Consider the following 16477-nt stretch of genomic DNA (forward strand, 5'->3'; position numbering starts at 1 on the left):
CTCAGTTACCACAGCAATATTTTTTATTTTAATTTAGTATATTCACCACTCATTTTTTCAATCATTTTTTGCATTATTAAAATGAATTGTTATTATTTCTTATATAAATTTGTTAACTATACATACTTTTTATAGCATGAATGTGTTAGCAAGCTATAATTAGAAATTACCTTAAAATACATCAATGATGCAACTTGTTAATTAGGAATGACAAAATAGACCGAGCCAATCAGTCCGCTGGCTTGCTATCAATTTGAAAGGATAGGATGAAAATTTTGTCCACTAGCATGTCGTGTGGCCTACCCCACTTAACCCGTCAGTCCATTGAGTCATGACGGGACCAGACAGGTTGGCCTGCCCACCTGTGATATTAATTATTTTTTTTTATAAATAATAATTATACTAATATATGAAACTACTAAAACAATAAGAAAAAAAGATAAGAAGTGTCTTTTAGTTTGGTTTATGTTTAATTACTTTATATTGTTTAAAATTTTAAAACTAATTTTAGAGTTTATGATTTTGTGTTGTGATTTAGAATTTAAGATTATTATTTTAAATACTTTGTTTTATCAATTATTTTTTAAGAGTCTTTATTTTTTTTTTAATGACAGACTAGCCTACCGGCTTGTCAATCCACCTTTAGGTGGGATGGAGCAGCATATTCAACCTGTCAAATTTGGGTCAGTGGCAGGGTGGGCTAAAATAGATGAGACCATCCCATTTTGCCATTCTATTACTAATCCACTCATATTAAAAAAAAAATTGTGTATCTTAATAAATATTTTGGGATATGTTAAGTTACATTCATTATTTTGAGTATATTAACAAACTATAAATATGGATTGGTTTAAAATACATGAATTATAATGTAACTTGTTAATACATTCATATTAAAAAGTGTATGTTAGTAAATCTTTTATATATATATATATCATTTTACATGTTTGGATAATAAAAAAGAATTACAAAGTTTATTCAAGTTTTTACAATGAAAAAGTAATTGATAATAACCATGTGAGAACAAAAGCTACATTTAGAAAAGGTTTAATTACATTTATATTTTAAAAATGTATCAAATTACAATTCTAATAGATATAACTTTTCAGCAAACACATACTTTAAAAATAAAATATGAAATTATGATTATTGATTGAAAAACTATAATTGTAAATATTGTAATAAAATCAGCACAAATATAACAAAATTAATTATTACTATAATTTTTCATTTTTTTTCTTTAAACTGTGCCGGAGTTAAATTCTAATAAATTCGATAAAGTCTTATTTTTGCTTTGGGTTAAAGGATTAAGTGTACTTTATTCCTTTGAAATTTCGAGCAAAATTGTCATGCGAAGTAGTTGTTGGGATGGTGGTAGCTGGTAGGTTTTCCACTTATCCATCCTATCTGCTTCTCGAATAAGTGAGAACTGAGAAATGCCAAAATAAAGTAAACAAAAGACCTCGTAAAACACACTAATGTAAAAGTATAATTCATAATTCACCCCTAAAGGGAAAGTAATATACTAATCAATCTTCTAGACCTGGACTAATCAATCATCTAGAATCTCAAATAAGACCTGGACTGTGATAATTCTCTCCCGTTTGGCCGAACAAAAATTGACTAATACACTATTATTATTATTATTATTATCTAAGATCTTATTAATTTGAGGGTTTATTAGTAATTTCATTAGAGGATATATTTTTCTGTGTTTATTTATTGTTAAAGAATTCGATTGAATAATTATTCTTCGGGGGAAAAAAAGAAGGACAAATCGTGTTAATTTCATCGGAATTTTGGAGAAATTGTTCCCATTACAATTAAAAAATTAGTCTTATTTGAATCAACCTAGACAGCACTCTTAATGTTAAATCCCTGAAAGTGCGATTCAAATTTTGATGACGCTAAGATCAATTTTATGGTCCAAGTTCAGCACGGAACTGATTTTGTTGAATGTTGAAAAAGGGTAGAAGCTTTGGTATGATTTGAAAGGACTTTGCGTTTACCTCAAAAGAATCCTTCACCCATTTTCTAATCGGCATAGTTTACTACCTTCAATGATGCACAATTACAATCAAACAAAAACATGCTTTGTTTTTTAATGCAAAAATAGATGGCAATGCATAACGCCAAAGAGGGCCGAGTCATCTTTCAAAAGGGATAAGAACGCCATGACAGTGTTAGACTGCTAAAGTTGCCACAAGTTACAATCAATTGCCCCACTAAAATCATATTTTATTTTGTTAGAACAAAAAAATCATTTCTTGGATCCTATAAACTATATATACTATCGAGTCTCGATCATCTAGAAGAAACTAATTAAGATTTAATTAAATAGTATATAAAAACTAACCTATTGTAATATGGTTGCCAGAAAAGTGTCGCTTAAATCTTACATTGTTTGGCAGACTTAAATGAAAAAAAAAAGTGTGAAAAAAAGGAAAGAGAGTTAACCAAGAGTGAAAATTTAGATTCTTTGGTTTAATAAAAAAAAGTAAAAAAGAAATGAAATGTTTGAACTAAAGTGATTGGTAATGTAATAAAAGAAAAACAAACTAAAATCAAGTATTTTTGAAATTTTTATTGTATCCCCAATTCTTAAAAAATATCATTTTTTTGTTGGAAAACTTTTTTAAAAAAATTAATAGGCATATGATTGATTATATGTCTCATGTATGACTTCTTAAAAAAAAAATTGAAGCCACAGGCATAATCCATTATTTACTTTCTTACAAAACGATTAGTATCACAGGAGTCATAAGGGCCTTGCAATACAATAACAACGAAGGGTTATCAAGAATGAAAGAAATGAATGATAGTTTTCGAATTCATTCATCAACGTATTACAAAAGTGATTTATTTATACAAATATAGAGAATAACCAACTTCTAGTAACTCCTAGTAACTAACTTCAATAACTTATAGTAACATAACTAAGTAACTATTCACCTAACTTCTAATAACTCCTAGTAACTAACTTCAATCGTCGCTTAATCGAGATACCCCCCCCCCTCAAGTTGGCGAATAGATGTTAATCATTCTCAACTTGGCAATGAATTTACCAAAAATCGGGCTTGAAAGTGCTTTTGTAAAAACATCTACAACCTGGTGTTGGCTTTTGACATGGACAAGCTTGACAACTTTGGACTGAACATATTCTCTAATGAAATGATGATCAATGTCAATGTGCTTAGATCGTTCATGATGAGCAAGATTTGAAGCAAGACTTATAGTAGATTTATTATCACAAAATAACATCACAGAGGGCACATCAACTTCAAAGTGAAGAAGTAACCTGCGTAACCAAACAATTTCACTAGTAACAGAAGACAAGACACGATATTCAACTTCAGTGGATGATTTTGAAACAGTGGGTTGTTTCTTAGAACGCCAAGAAAGAAGGTTGTTTCCCAAAAAGACACAAAAGCCAGAAGTGGATCTTCTAGTATCAACACAACTGGCCCAATCAGCATCCGCAAAGGCAGTGAGGTTGAGAGAGTTCTGAGCAGGGAAAAACAAACCTTGTCCAGGAGCAGATTTGATATACTGCAGAAGATGATGAACAACATGTAGGTGAGGAACTCTAGGTGCTTTCATAAACTGACTTAAGCGATTCACATCAAAGGTGATATCAGGCCGTGAGATTGTCAAATAAAACAATCTACCAATTAATCTTTTGTACATTGATGGATCAGGGAGTAAGTCTCCATCATGAAGATTGACTTTCAGATTCGGATCCATTGGTAAATTGGAAGGTTTGCAGGCCAAGAAAACTGTATCTTCCAAAAGAGATAGAGCATACTTTCGTTGGGATAGTGAGATACCTTTACTGGATTTGGCTATTTCTAAGCCAAGAAAATATTTCAAAATGCCAAGGATCTTCAATTGAAACAAAGACTGTAATTTGGTCTGAACAGCTTGTACGGAGGCAATATTGGGCCCTGGCAGGATGATGTCATCTACATATACTAGTAAAATGACTAAGGAATTGCCTGAGCCAATGGTAAAAAGGGAGTAATCATGTTTGGATTGATGGAATCCATGACTAAGAAGAGTAGTGGAGAACTTACAGAACCATTGTCTAGAGGCTTGTTTTAGGCCATATAATGATTTGTTCAATTTGCATACCAATGAAGGATTGGATGACTTGTATCCCTTGGGAAGTTCCATATAAACTTCTTCAAACAAATCGCCATTCAAAAAAGCATTGTTAACATCCAATTGTAGAAGGCACCAGTTTCTAGCAGCAACAACACAAAACAGAACTCTCACAGTGGTAAGTTTGGCTACTGGAGAGAATGTATCAGAGAAATCGATCCCAGCTTGTTGTGTATAACCTTTGGCAACCAAACGTGCTTTGTATCTATCTACAGAGCCATCCATTTTGTATTTAACTTTATGTGGAAGCAAAGCTTCATGATGAATCAACAATGATTCAAAGGTGTTTTGATGATAACAATGATGACAACAAAAGATGATGACAAAGGTGATGAACAAAAAGCTCAAAAGATCAAAGAACAACTCAAGTGAATCAAAGAACATCTCAAGTGAATCAAGAAAAAGTCAAGAGTTCAAGAATCAAGAAGAATTCAAGACTCAAGAAGAAAGCCTACAATCAAGAATCAAGATTCAAGATCTCAAGAATCAAGATCAAGATTCAAGACTCAAGATTCAAGAAGAAAGAAAGGACTCAATCAAGATAAGTATTGAAAAGTTTTTCAAAACTTTGAATAGCACATGAGTTTTTGACAAAACCTTTACCAAAGAGTTTTTACTCTCTGGTAATCGATTACCATATTGTTGTAATCGATTACCACTAGCAAAATGAGTTTGAAAAAGTTTTCAAACTGAATTTACAACGTTCCAAATATTTTCAAAAGGCTGTAATCAATTACAATGTTTTGGTAATCGATTACCAGTGTCCTTGAACGTTGAAATTCAAATTTAAATGTGAAGAGTCACATTGTTTCACTCAAAAGCTTTGTGTAATCGATTACACTTATTTAGTAATCGATTACCAGTGTTTGTTTCTGAAAAATCTAAAGATGTAACTCTTCAAAAGGGTTTTGACTCTTTCAAATGGGTTTTAAGTTTTTCTAAAAGTTATAACTCTTCTGAATGGCCTTCTTGACCAGACATGAAGAGTCTATAAAAGCAAGGCTTTGTTTTGCATTTTTAATCAATCTCTTACAATCCTTTACAAGCCTTGAATCTCTTTAAACTTCTTCTTCTTCTTTTGTACCAAAAGCTTTCTGAAGTTTTCTGGTTTTCTAAACCTTGAAAACTTGTGCTATTCATCTTTTCATTCTCTTCTCCCTTTGCCAAAAAGAATTCGCCAAGGACTAACCGCCTGAATTCTTTTTGTGTCTCTCTTCTCTCTTTTCAAAAAGAACAAGGGACTAACCGCCTGAATTCTTTTGTGTCTCCCTTCTCCCTTGTCAAAGAATTCAAAACGACACAGTCTGAGAATTCTTTTGATTCTTCCCTTTCCCTAATACAAAAGCGTTCAAAGGTTTAACCGCCTGAGAATTCTTTTGTATCCCCATTCACAAAGTATCAAAGGTGTAACAGCCTGAGATCTTTGTCTTAACACATTGGAGGGTACATCCTTTGTGGTACAAGTAGAGGGTACATCTACTTGGGTTTGACTGAGAACAAGAGAGGGTACATCTCTCCTGGATCAGTTCTAGTGGAGGGTACATCCACTAGGGTTTCAAAGAGAACAAGGGAGGGTACATCCCTTGTGGATCTTTGCTTGTAAAAGGATTTTTACAAGGTTGAAAGAAATCTCAAGGACCGCAGGTCGCTTGGGGATTGGAGGTAGGCATGGGTTGTTGCCGAACCAGTATAAAAACTCTTGTGTGTTTGTTTCCTTCTTCCCTACTCTTTTACTTTCCGCTGTGCATTTAATTTTCGCTTTTACTTTCTGTTAAGTTTCTCTTCTACTCCATATTCTCTTAACAACAAAAGTAGAAGCCTTAAAAGAGTAATTTTTAATTGGTAAAGTTTTAGGAATAATTAATTCAACCCCCCCTTCTTAATTATTCTGAGGCCACTCGATCCAACAAGTGGTATCAGAGCAGGTTTCTTGTAGAAATTCTAACAACTTCAAGATTAATGGCCTCTTTAGATTCTTTATCTTTCAAAAGTATTTTCAGGAACAGGTTATTCCAAGATCATAATGAAGACCAAGTCAATTTGTGTCTCATGACAAAATCTGATGAGAATAAAAAAGAAGATTCTATAAGGAAGAAATGGTACATAGACAGTGGATGTTCTAAGCACATGACGGGTGATGTATCCTAATTCACAACTATTTCCCCCAAGAAAAGTGGACATGTTACATACGGCGACAACAACAAGGGCAAAATTATTGGAGTAGGTAAAATAGGTACGAGTTCTTCTACTTCTATTAAAAATGTGTTGCTTGTAGAAGGTTTGAAACATAGTTTATTAAGTGTTAGTCAATTATGTGATAAAGGATATAAAGTATCTTTTGATTCTGAAAAATGTGTTATTAAGCATGAGCATGACAAAGATATTGAACATATAGGTTTTAGAAAAAATAATGTCTACATGATTGATCTAAAACAAAAATCTATAAATGATAGATGCTTTTTAAGTAAAGACTGTGATCCATGGTTATGGCATAAGAGAATTGCTCATATTAACATGGATCATCTAAATAAGTTAATTTCAAAAGATCTAGTTATTGGATTGCCTAGATTAAAATTTGAAAAAGATAAGTTATGTGATGCATGCCAAAAAGGTAAACAAACAAAAGTATCCTTTAAATCTAAAAATATTGTTTCTACCACTCAACCATTGCAATTATTACACATGGATTTGTTTGGACCATCTAGGGTCATGAGTTTTGGTGGAAGTTACTATGCATTAGTAATTGTTGATGATTATTCTAGATATACTTGGACTTTATTTCTTACTCATAAGAATGATGCATTTCATGCATTTAGAAGACTTTCCAAAGTTATTCAAAACAAAAAGAATCTCAAAATCATCTCCATCAGAAGTAATCATGGAGGTGAATTTGAAAACAATGATTTTGAAATGTTTTGTGATGAGTATGGTATAGAACACAATTTTTCTGCACCCAGGACACCTCAACAAAATGGAGTAGTAGAAAGGAAAAATAGAGCCCTAGAAGAAATTGCTAGAACTCTTTTAAATGACACACCTCTTCCAAAATACTTTTGGGCAGAAGCGGTTAACATCGCATGTTATATTATGAACAGAGCCTTAATTAGACCTATTCTTAAGAAAACCCCATATGAACTTTTTAACAATAGAAAACCAAATATTGCACATTTGCATGTTTTTGGATGTAAATGTTTTGTTCTAAACAATGGTAAAGAAAGTCTAGGAAAGTTTGATGCCAAGGCAGATAAGGGTATCTTCCTTGGGTATTCCTTACATAGTAAAGCATTTAGAATATACAACAAAAGAACTATGACAATTGTGGAATTAATACATGTTACTTTTGATGAAACTAACATTACTTCCCCGAGAAAGGAGTTTGTTGATGATATTACAGATACTTTGGAAGATACTCAAAATGAAGAAAGAAATCTGAAAAGAAAGAGAGATGATGAAGACAAGGATGATCAAGATGACACAGCACAAGAAAATGATAATCTTCCTAAAGAATGGAAAACTTCGAGAAATCATCCTCTTGATAACATCATCGGTGATATCTCAAAAGGGGTAACAACTAGACATTCTCTTAAAGATTTATGCAATAATATGGCATTTGTTTCATTAATAGAACCTAAAAACTTTAAAGAAGCTATTATAGATGACCATTGGATAGTAGCTATGCAAGAAGAATTAAATCAATTTGAAAGAAATGATGTATGGGAATTAGTAGAAAAACCTTCAGATTATCCAATTATAGGAACTAAATGGGTATTTAGAAATAAATTGGATGAAAATGGTATAGTAATTAGGAATAAAGCTAGACTTGTAGCAAAAGGATATAACCAAGAAGAAGGTATAGACTATGAAGAAACTTTTGCACCTGTAGCTAGATTAGAAGCAATTAGGATGTTATTAGCATATGCATCTATTATGAATTTTAAACTATATCAAATGGATGTCAAAAGTGCTTTCTTAAATGGTCTGATTCAGGAGAAGGTATATGTGGAACAACCTCCTGGGTTTGAAGATTCACAAAAACTAGACCATGTCTATAGATTAAAGAAGGCACTTTATGGCCTAAAACAAGCACCTAGGGCTTGGTATGAAAGATTAAGTAAATTCCTATTAGAAAAGAATTTTACTAGAGGAAAAGTAGATACTACCTTATTCATAAAAAAAAAGGATAATGATATCTTGTTAGTGCAAATTTATGTTGATGATATAATTTTTGGATCTACTAATGAATCTTTGTGCAAGGAGTTTTCTATTGATATGCAAAGTGAGTTTGAGATGTCCATGATGGGTGAGTTAAATTACTTTCTTGGATTACAAATCAAACAAACAAATGATGGGATCTTCGTTAATCAAGCAAAGTATTGCAAAGAACTCATTAAGAGATTTGGAATGGAAAACTCAAAACACTTGGCTACTCCTATGAATACAAGTTGTTATCTTGATAAAGATGAATCTGGACAACCTGTTGATCCGAAGCAATACAGAGGTATGATTGGATCTCTACTTTACTTATCTGCAAGTAGGCCAGATATTATGTTTAGTGTATGCATGTGTGCCAGATTTCAATCAAATCCAAAGTTTTCACATTTATTGGCAGTAAAAAGAATCATAAGATATCTATTAAGAACAGTTATTTTAGGATTATGGTATCCTAAGAATTCTTTATGTAACCTAGTAGGATACTCAGATTCAGACTTTGCTGGATCAAAAACAGATAGGAAGAGTACTAGTGGTACATGTCAATTCATAGGGTCTGCACTTGTTTCTTGGAATAGCAAGAAACAAAATAGTGTAGCTTTATCCACAGCAGAAGCATAATATATTTCTGCTGGTAGTTGTTGTGCACAAATTTTGTGGATGAAACAACAACTATCTGACTATGGAATAGTATTAGATCACATTCCCATAAAATGTGACAACACAAGTGCCATAAACATATCTAAGAATCCAGTTCTTCATTCTAGAACCAAGCATATAGAAATTAGGCATCATTTTATTAGAGATCATGTTTTAAAAGGTGATGTTGTTTTAGAATTTGTAGATACTAAAAATCAACTTGCAGACATCTTTACAAAACCACTAAGTAAAGATACCTTCTATAACATAAGAAGAGAATTAGGACTAATAGATGTTAGTGACTTATCAAAATAAATCTCTATATTACTATGGTATTTGAACAATTTATTATTTCCTTATTTGCATGGTTTGGTTGAACAAGTATGTTATCTGACTATGTGGATTTTATAAGTTAATCTGTTTATGATTGTTACTTCATGTTGTGGTTAATATTTTTATGAATGTTGTATGAATGTTTAAGATATATTTGCATACTTTTAGTTTGATACACACTTTGGCTTTTTGTTGATGCCAAAGGGGAGAGAAATAGGGATAAATCAAGAACTCACATGAGTAAACAATTTAATTTTAAGAGAAGCATAAATTCAAAAACAAAGGGGGAGCATTTATAAGAGTGATCGACTAGGAAAAAGTGTGTGTGTGTTTCTTGATTTCAGAAGTTGTCATCATAAAAAAGAGGGAGATTGTGGAAGCAAAGCTTCATGATGAATCAACAATGATTCAAAGATGTTTTGATGATAACAATGATTACAACAAAAGATTATGACAAAGGTGATGAATAAAAAGCTCAAAAGATCAAAGAACAACTCAAGTGAATCAAAGAACATCTCAAGTGAATCAAGAACAAGTCAAGAGTTCGAGAATCAAGAAGAATTCAAGACTCAAGAAGAAAGCCTACAATCAAGAATCAAGATTCAAGATCTCAAGAATCAAGATCAAGATTCAAGACTCAAGATTCAAGAATAAAGAAAGGACTCAATCAAGATAAGTATTAAAAAAAATTTCAAAACTTTGAATAGCACATGAGTTTTTGACAAAACTTTTACCAAAAAGTTTTTACTCTCTGGTAATCGATTACCATATTGTTGTAATCGATTACTAGTAGCAAAATGAGTTTGAAAAAGTTTTCAAACTGAATTTACAACGTTCCAAATATTTTCAAAAGGCTGTAATCGATTACAATGTTTTGGTAATCGATTACCAGTGTCCTTGAACGTTGAAATTCAAATTTAAATGTGAAGAGTCACATTGTTTCACTCAAAAGCTCTGTGTAATCGATTACACTTATTTGGTAATCGATTACCATTGTTTGTTTCTGAAAAATCTAAAGATGTAACTCTTCAAAAGGGTTTTGACTCTTTCAAATGGGTTTTAAGTTTTTCTAAAAGTTATAACTCTTCTGAATGGCCTTCTTGACCAGACATGAAGAGTCTATAAAAGCAAGGCTTTGTTTTGCATCTTTAATCAATCTCTTACAATCCTTTACAAGCCTTGAATCTCTTTAAACTTCTTCTTCTTCTTTTGTTCCAAAAGCTTTCTGAAGTTTTCTGGTTTTCTAAACCTTGAAAACTTGTGCTATTCATCTTTTCATTCTCTTCTCCCTTTGCCAAAAAGAATTCGCCAAGGACTAACCGCCTGAATTCTTTTTGTGTCTCTCTTCTCTCTTTTCCAAAAGAACAAGGGACTAACTGCCTGAATTCTTTTGTGTCTCCCTTCTCCCTTATCAAAGAATTCAAAACGACACAGTCTGAGAATTCTTTTGATTCTTCCCATTCCCTAATACAAAGCATTCAAAGGTTTAACCGCCTGAGAATTCTTTTGTATCCCCATTCACAAAGTATCAAAGGTGTAACAGCCTGAGATCTTTATCTTAACACATTGGAGGGTACATCCTTTGTGGTACAATTAGAGGGTACATCTACTTGGGTTTGACTGAGAACAATAGAGGGTACATCTCTTCTGGATCAGTTCTAGTGAAGGGTACATCCCTTGTGGATCTTTGCTTGTAAAAGGATTTTTACAAGGTTGAAAGAAATCTCAAAGACCGCAGGTCGCTTGGGGACTGGAGGTAGGCACGGGTTGTTGCCGAACCAGTATAAAAACTCTTGTGTGTTTGTTTCCTTCTTCCCTACTCTTTTACTTTCCGCTGTGCATTTAATTTTCGCTTTTACTTTCTGTTAAGTTTCTCTTCTACTCCATATTCTCTTAACAACAAAAGTAAAAGCCTTAAAAGAGTAATTTTTAATTGGTAAAGTTTTAGGAATAATTAATTCAACCCCCCCTTCTTAATCATTCTAAGGCCACTCGATCCAACACTTTATACATTCATCGACATCCTATACAATGCTTACCAGGTGGTAATGGAACAAGTGTCCAAGTGGAATTTGCTTCAAGAGCTTGGATTTCCTCATGCATTGCTCGACGCCATTCAGGATAAGGAATAACTTGATGATAGAACTGAGGTTCATAGACAGAGGAGATGTGATTAATGAAAGTTCTGTAAGGAGGGCTTAGAGGCTATAGGGAACAATGATGTTGGATGGGATATACAGCCTGAGATTGTGATATTACATAATCAGACAAGTATAAGGGATGCTTAGAGTGGCGTGTACTCCTTCTTAAGGTGACAGAGGGCAAAGTGTGAGGATGATCTAAGCCAGGGATTGAAGATGAATCAGTTGGGTAATGGTTAAAGCGATTAGTTGGTTGTGGTGATTGGCTACTAGTCTGGTCAGGGTTAGGTAAGGTATTAGTTATGGGAATGGGAATAACCAAATCAAGTAAAGGATCCGGAATGACTTGAGGCTTTGAAATGGTTTGAAAAGGAAAAATGGATTCATGAAAGACAACATCTCTAGACACAAAAAATTTCTTAGTGTCTAGGCTATACAATTTGTATCCTTTATAACCTTGGGGATAGCCAACAAAAATGGCAGGCACTGCTCGAGGAGAAAACTTGTTCCTTGATGATGGAAGAGTGGAAGCAAATGCCAAACAACCAAAACTTCTTAAGGCATGATAGTCAGGTTCCTTTTTGAACAAAATATTGTAGGGTGAGCAGTGTTGCAGTAATGGTGAAGGGGTTCTGTTGATAAGAAAACATGCAGTGGTAACACAATCACCCTAGAATGAGATAGTAACATTAGACTGAAAAAACAAAGCTCGTGCTACATTGAGCAGATGTTGATGCTTCCTTTCCACTACTGAATTTTGTTCTGGCCTTTCAACACAGGAAAATTGATGAAGAGTGCCCATGGAAGCCAAAAACTGAGTAAGGGCAAGTTCTTTAGCATTATCAGACTTGAGGCATTTGATAGATACACCAAACTGAGTCTGAACCATGGTGAAAAATTGTTGCACATAGATTGAAGCTTCAGACTTGTTCTTAAGCATAAATAGTCAAGTGAATCTTGAGCAATCATCAACCACTGTAAGGAAAAATCTATTTCCCTCATAGGTAAGGTGAGCATAGGGACCCCATATATCACAGTGAATTAAGTCAAACAGTAATTTAGATAAATGGTTAGAGTTAGGAAAAGATAATCTTCTAAATTTAGCAAGAGTACAAACAGAACAATTAGAAGAAGAGAAATTAGGAGAAAGGTGCAGACCAATTTTATTATTCAAATGTTTGAAAACTTTGTCTGAGATATGACCAAATCTAGAATGCCAAATATGAGCATTTTTACAAGGAATGGAATTTGTAAGGGAATTGATAACAGGAAAAGTAAATTTGCAATCAAGAGTGTCCTTGAGATCTAAGACATAAAGGCCTTGGATGAGAGCCCCTCTACCAATCCTCTTGCAAGCTTGCTTCTCCTGAATATCAAATGCATTTTGGGAAAAAGAAATAGACAAATTAGGATTGGTTAGAAGAGCACTAACTGAAATTAAATTGAATTTGAATTTAGGAATGTAGGCAACATTATGCAAGAGTAAGGTATTGGTTAAGCAAACTGAACTAATGGCAATGATAGGTATAACATCATTGTTAGGCAGAGTGACAGTTTTATCAGAAACAAGTTGGTAAGACCGAAAATGATGAAGGGAACAAGAAATATGAATGCTGGCACCAGAATCTAAAAGCCAACAATCATGAAGAAAATTAGAAGTGGATGTAGAAAGGATCATACCACTGGCAGAAGAAACACCTTGAGGGATGACAACATTGGTAGCATGACTTTCTAAAAGATTCATCAATTGGCTATATTGTTGGGCAATAAGTTGAAACTGGGAACCCGAGTCACCAGAGGAAGATGGTGAGTCAGACATATCAACGGATACTTGTTGAGCAACCTTGTGTGGTGGTTCAGAAGATAAAGAATGTTTCTTGACTTTTGAGGAAAAACTAGTCCTTTTATAATTTGGAGGATAACCATGCAACTTGAAGCAACGATCCTGCGTATGACCCAACATACCACAATGAGCACACAAGGGGCAATTCTTGAAAGATCATTTGAAGTGATTGGTAGGATGATTGCGTGCAACAGAAGAAGGCTTCAAGGAAAAAGCATGTGAAACTTCACTAGCAAAGGTGGAAGCACCAACTTCCTTTTGCTTTTCTTCTTGAACAACTAAGGAAAAAACCTTAGTTACTGAGGGAAAGGGATCCATGGATAAAATTTGACCTCTGATAGTAGAGAAGGATTCGTTCAAACCCATCTAGAACTGCATAGCATACTCCATTTGTTCAAAATCGCACCAAGGTTTAATTCCTCCACATGTGCAACTATGTGAGGGCTTCAGTTCTGATAATGACTCCAACAGAGAATGAAGCTTGGAGTAGAAAGAGGAAACAAACATGGAACCTTGTTGCAGAGTGATCAATTCATGTTTAAGTTGAAAAATTAAAGGACCATTTTGTTGCTCGAAACGTTCTTGAAGATCATCCCAGATTGCTTTGGCAGAAGAACAATGTAAGATACTGACTTGCATTTCTTTGGATAAAGAATTAAGGAGCCAGGAATAAACGATACTATCGTTGCGATGCCACAAAGCATGAGTGGAGTGACCCAAAGCAGGTTCAGGAATTGAACCATCGACAAACCCATATTTGTTCTTCCCATGAAGAGCCATGCGCATTGCTTTCTTCCAAGAATTGTAGTTGTCACCGGTAAGAGGATGAGAAACTAAGGCAATGCCAGGATGGTCGGAAGAATGAAGAATGAAGGGGTTAGAATCATCAATGGCAGCCATGGTCATGAGAGAAAAAAAAATAACTTAAATAGGAAGAAAGAGGGACGGAAGCAAAAACTTCTGATACCATATCAAGAATGAAAGAAATGAACGATAGTTTTTGAATTCATTCATCAAAGTATTACAAAAGTGGTTTATTTATACAAATATAGAGAATAACCAACTTCTAGTAACTCCTAGTAACTAACTTCGATAACTTCTAGTAACATAACTAAGTAACTATTCACCTAACTTCTAATAACTCCTAGTAACTAACTTCAACCGTCGCTTAATCGTGATAAGGGTATATTAGAACAATTTGTATACTCATGTTTTATTGTTCATTACATCGGCTTTCACATCATTTTTTAGGTGAAAGTTTCTTAAGTGAGTCCCACGCAAGTTTTTTACCACTTTCATTGATATTTGTTTCACTCAATCCAAATAATAAAAGTTATTTATTAAGTCAAAAGATATTTATATCTTAAGACGAATCATGTTTCTTAATTATTTTGATTATATGTAAACAAATAGTTAAAAGTTGAGTCTTATGCGCTATCAAAACATGTCTCATGAAATCTGTGCCTGATATTTCAAACGATAGCCAAATAGAAGTATAATCTGATACGACATTAAAGATGACATTTAAGACTTTATTTAATATTCTATGTCTAAGATTTGTTTTGTAAAAATATTCTCCTAGGATCTATCAAATCTTATAAAGAATAAATGAAGTCAAGATATGAAATTCTTCAATTATCATCAAAAGAAGAGTTCTGTTTTGCACAGGTCTGCCTTGTCTGCACAGGCCTACTTTGATGAAAAAGGAAGTGATTTCTTACTCTAGTATTTGGAATGCCAATGGCAAAAAGTGGACTCTCTACATGAAGAAAGGACATGTATTTAATGCAAGTAATAAATGTTCCAATGATCACATTCATCAAACAAAGAGTTTCACTCGTTGTGAGACAATGGACACTTGAAGATGATGCTTATAATACTAGAAGCTTTGAAGATATGGACAACAACTTTTGTGTGAAAACATTCATTATTCTTTCTGTAAAAAAGCATTATGTGTATTTTTGTAAAGTTAGAAAAAAAAATCTCAAAACACGTTGAATATATTGAGAGAACAAAGACTAATTGTTGATTGTAAATCTGTCTTTAAGATGATCATAGATTTAGTCATTGTGCAAACACAACTAACAAATCTCATTTGATTTGTTTGGAGCCAATAGGCAACGGTGGCTTGGTATAAACAAATAATATTGGTTGTTGATCAAGCTTGGGGTATAGCTTGTTTTGTAGAATTAGAAGTGGTCGTGACATATTAGTGGTTTGCCAAGAATTGAACGTAGTTTCAGTGATATAGGCAAACCAGTATAACTCCTTATGTTTGATCTTTATTTGCTTTATTTTTGCTTTAACTGGCCTAGGGTGTGAATTTATTTTTAAGCATTTGAAAATATCTTTTGCTTAACAAAATTATTTTTCATTGTCTGATTGTGATTTTGAAATTCGATTATATGTTTTACAAAGTTTTTCTTTTAGACGAAAACTTTGTTTGGTAGGAAATGGCTTTAAAAAATTTCTAAAATAACAATTCAACCATTTTCTTGTGATATATATTTTTAAGCTATCAACTTTTATCTCATTTGAGTGTTCTTCCATTTTCATCTTATCACATTCATTCCTTCCATACACAATGTTAAGTATATATGATTAGAGATATGATCAATGGATCTATGTATTTGTCATTTGTTGAAAAAAGTCCAACATCTTAAATGAATTTTATCTCAAAATATTACTCCTTGACTCTTCGTTAAAAATACTTTAAGATTAAAAAAGTAGTAGAATGATTAAGAAAAAAAGTATTTTATAAAAAAATAACATTTAATATTATTAAGAACAAATTATACTAAGACGACATTTTGAGACTTCTCGAATTAAACACAGTATACATCCTCGTCTAATGTTTACAAAAAAATTTCTATGAGTGTTAATGTAATATATAAGGAAATGTGTGTAATGTTTTCAAACATTAAAATGATTACAATATAATATTTTCAAACACTAAGAGAGTTAGTGTAGAAATAGAAAAAAAGTGATATTATACATCATTTTAAAAAAATCCTAGGAATGCATATGCGAGTATAATTTTCTCTTTTATTAATATATTTTTAACATGTGTTTCAAATTTTATTTATTTATTAACTATTGCAAAAGATTTCAGTGCTATTTTTTTTTTACGAACATTATTTAAGGCCGGTTT

Source organism: Glycine soja, chromosome 12 (genome assembly GCF_004193775.1).
Source record: "Glycine soja cultivar W05 chromosome 12, ASM419377v2, whole genome shotgun sequence".
In the NCBI taxonomy this organism is placed as follows: Eukaryota; Viridiplantae; Streptophyta; class Magnoliopsida; order Fabales; family Fabaceae; genus Glycine; species Glycine soja.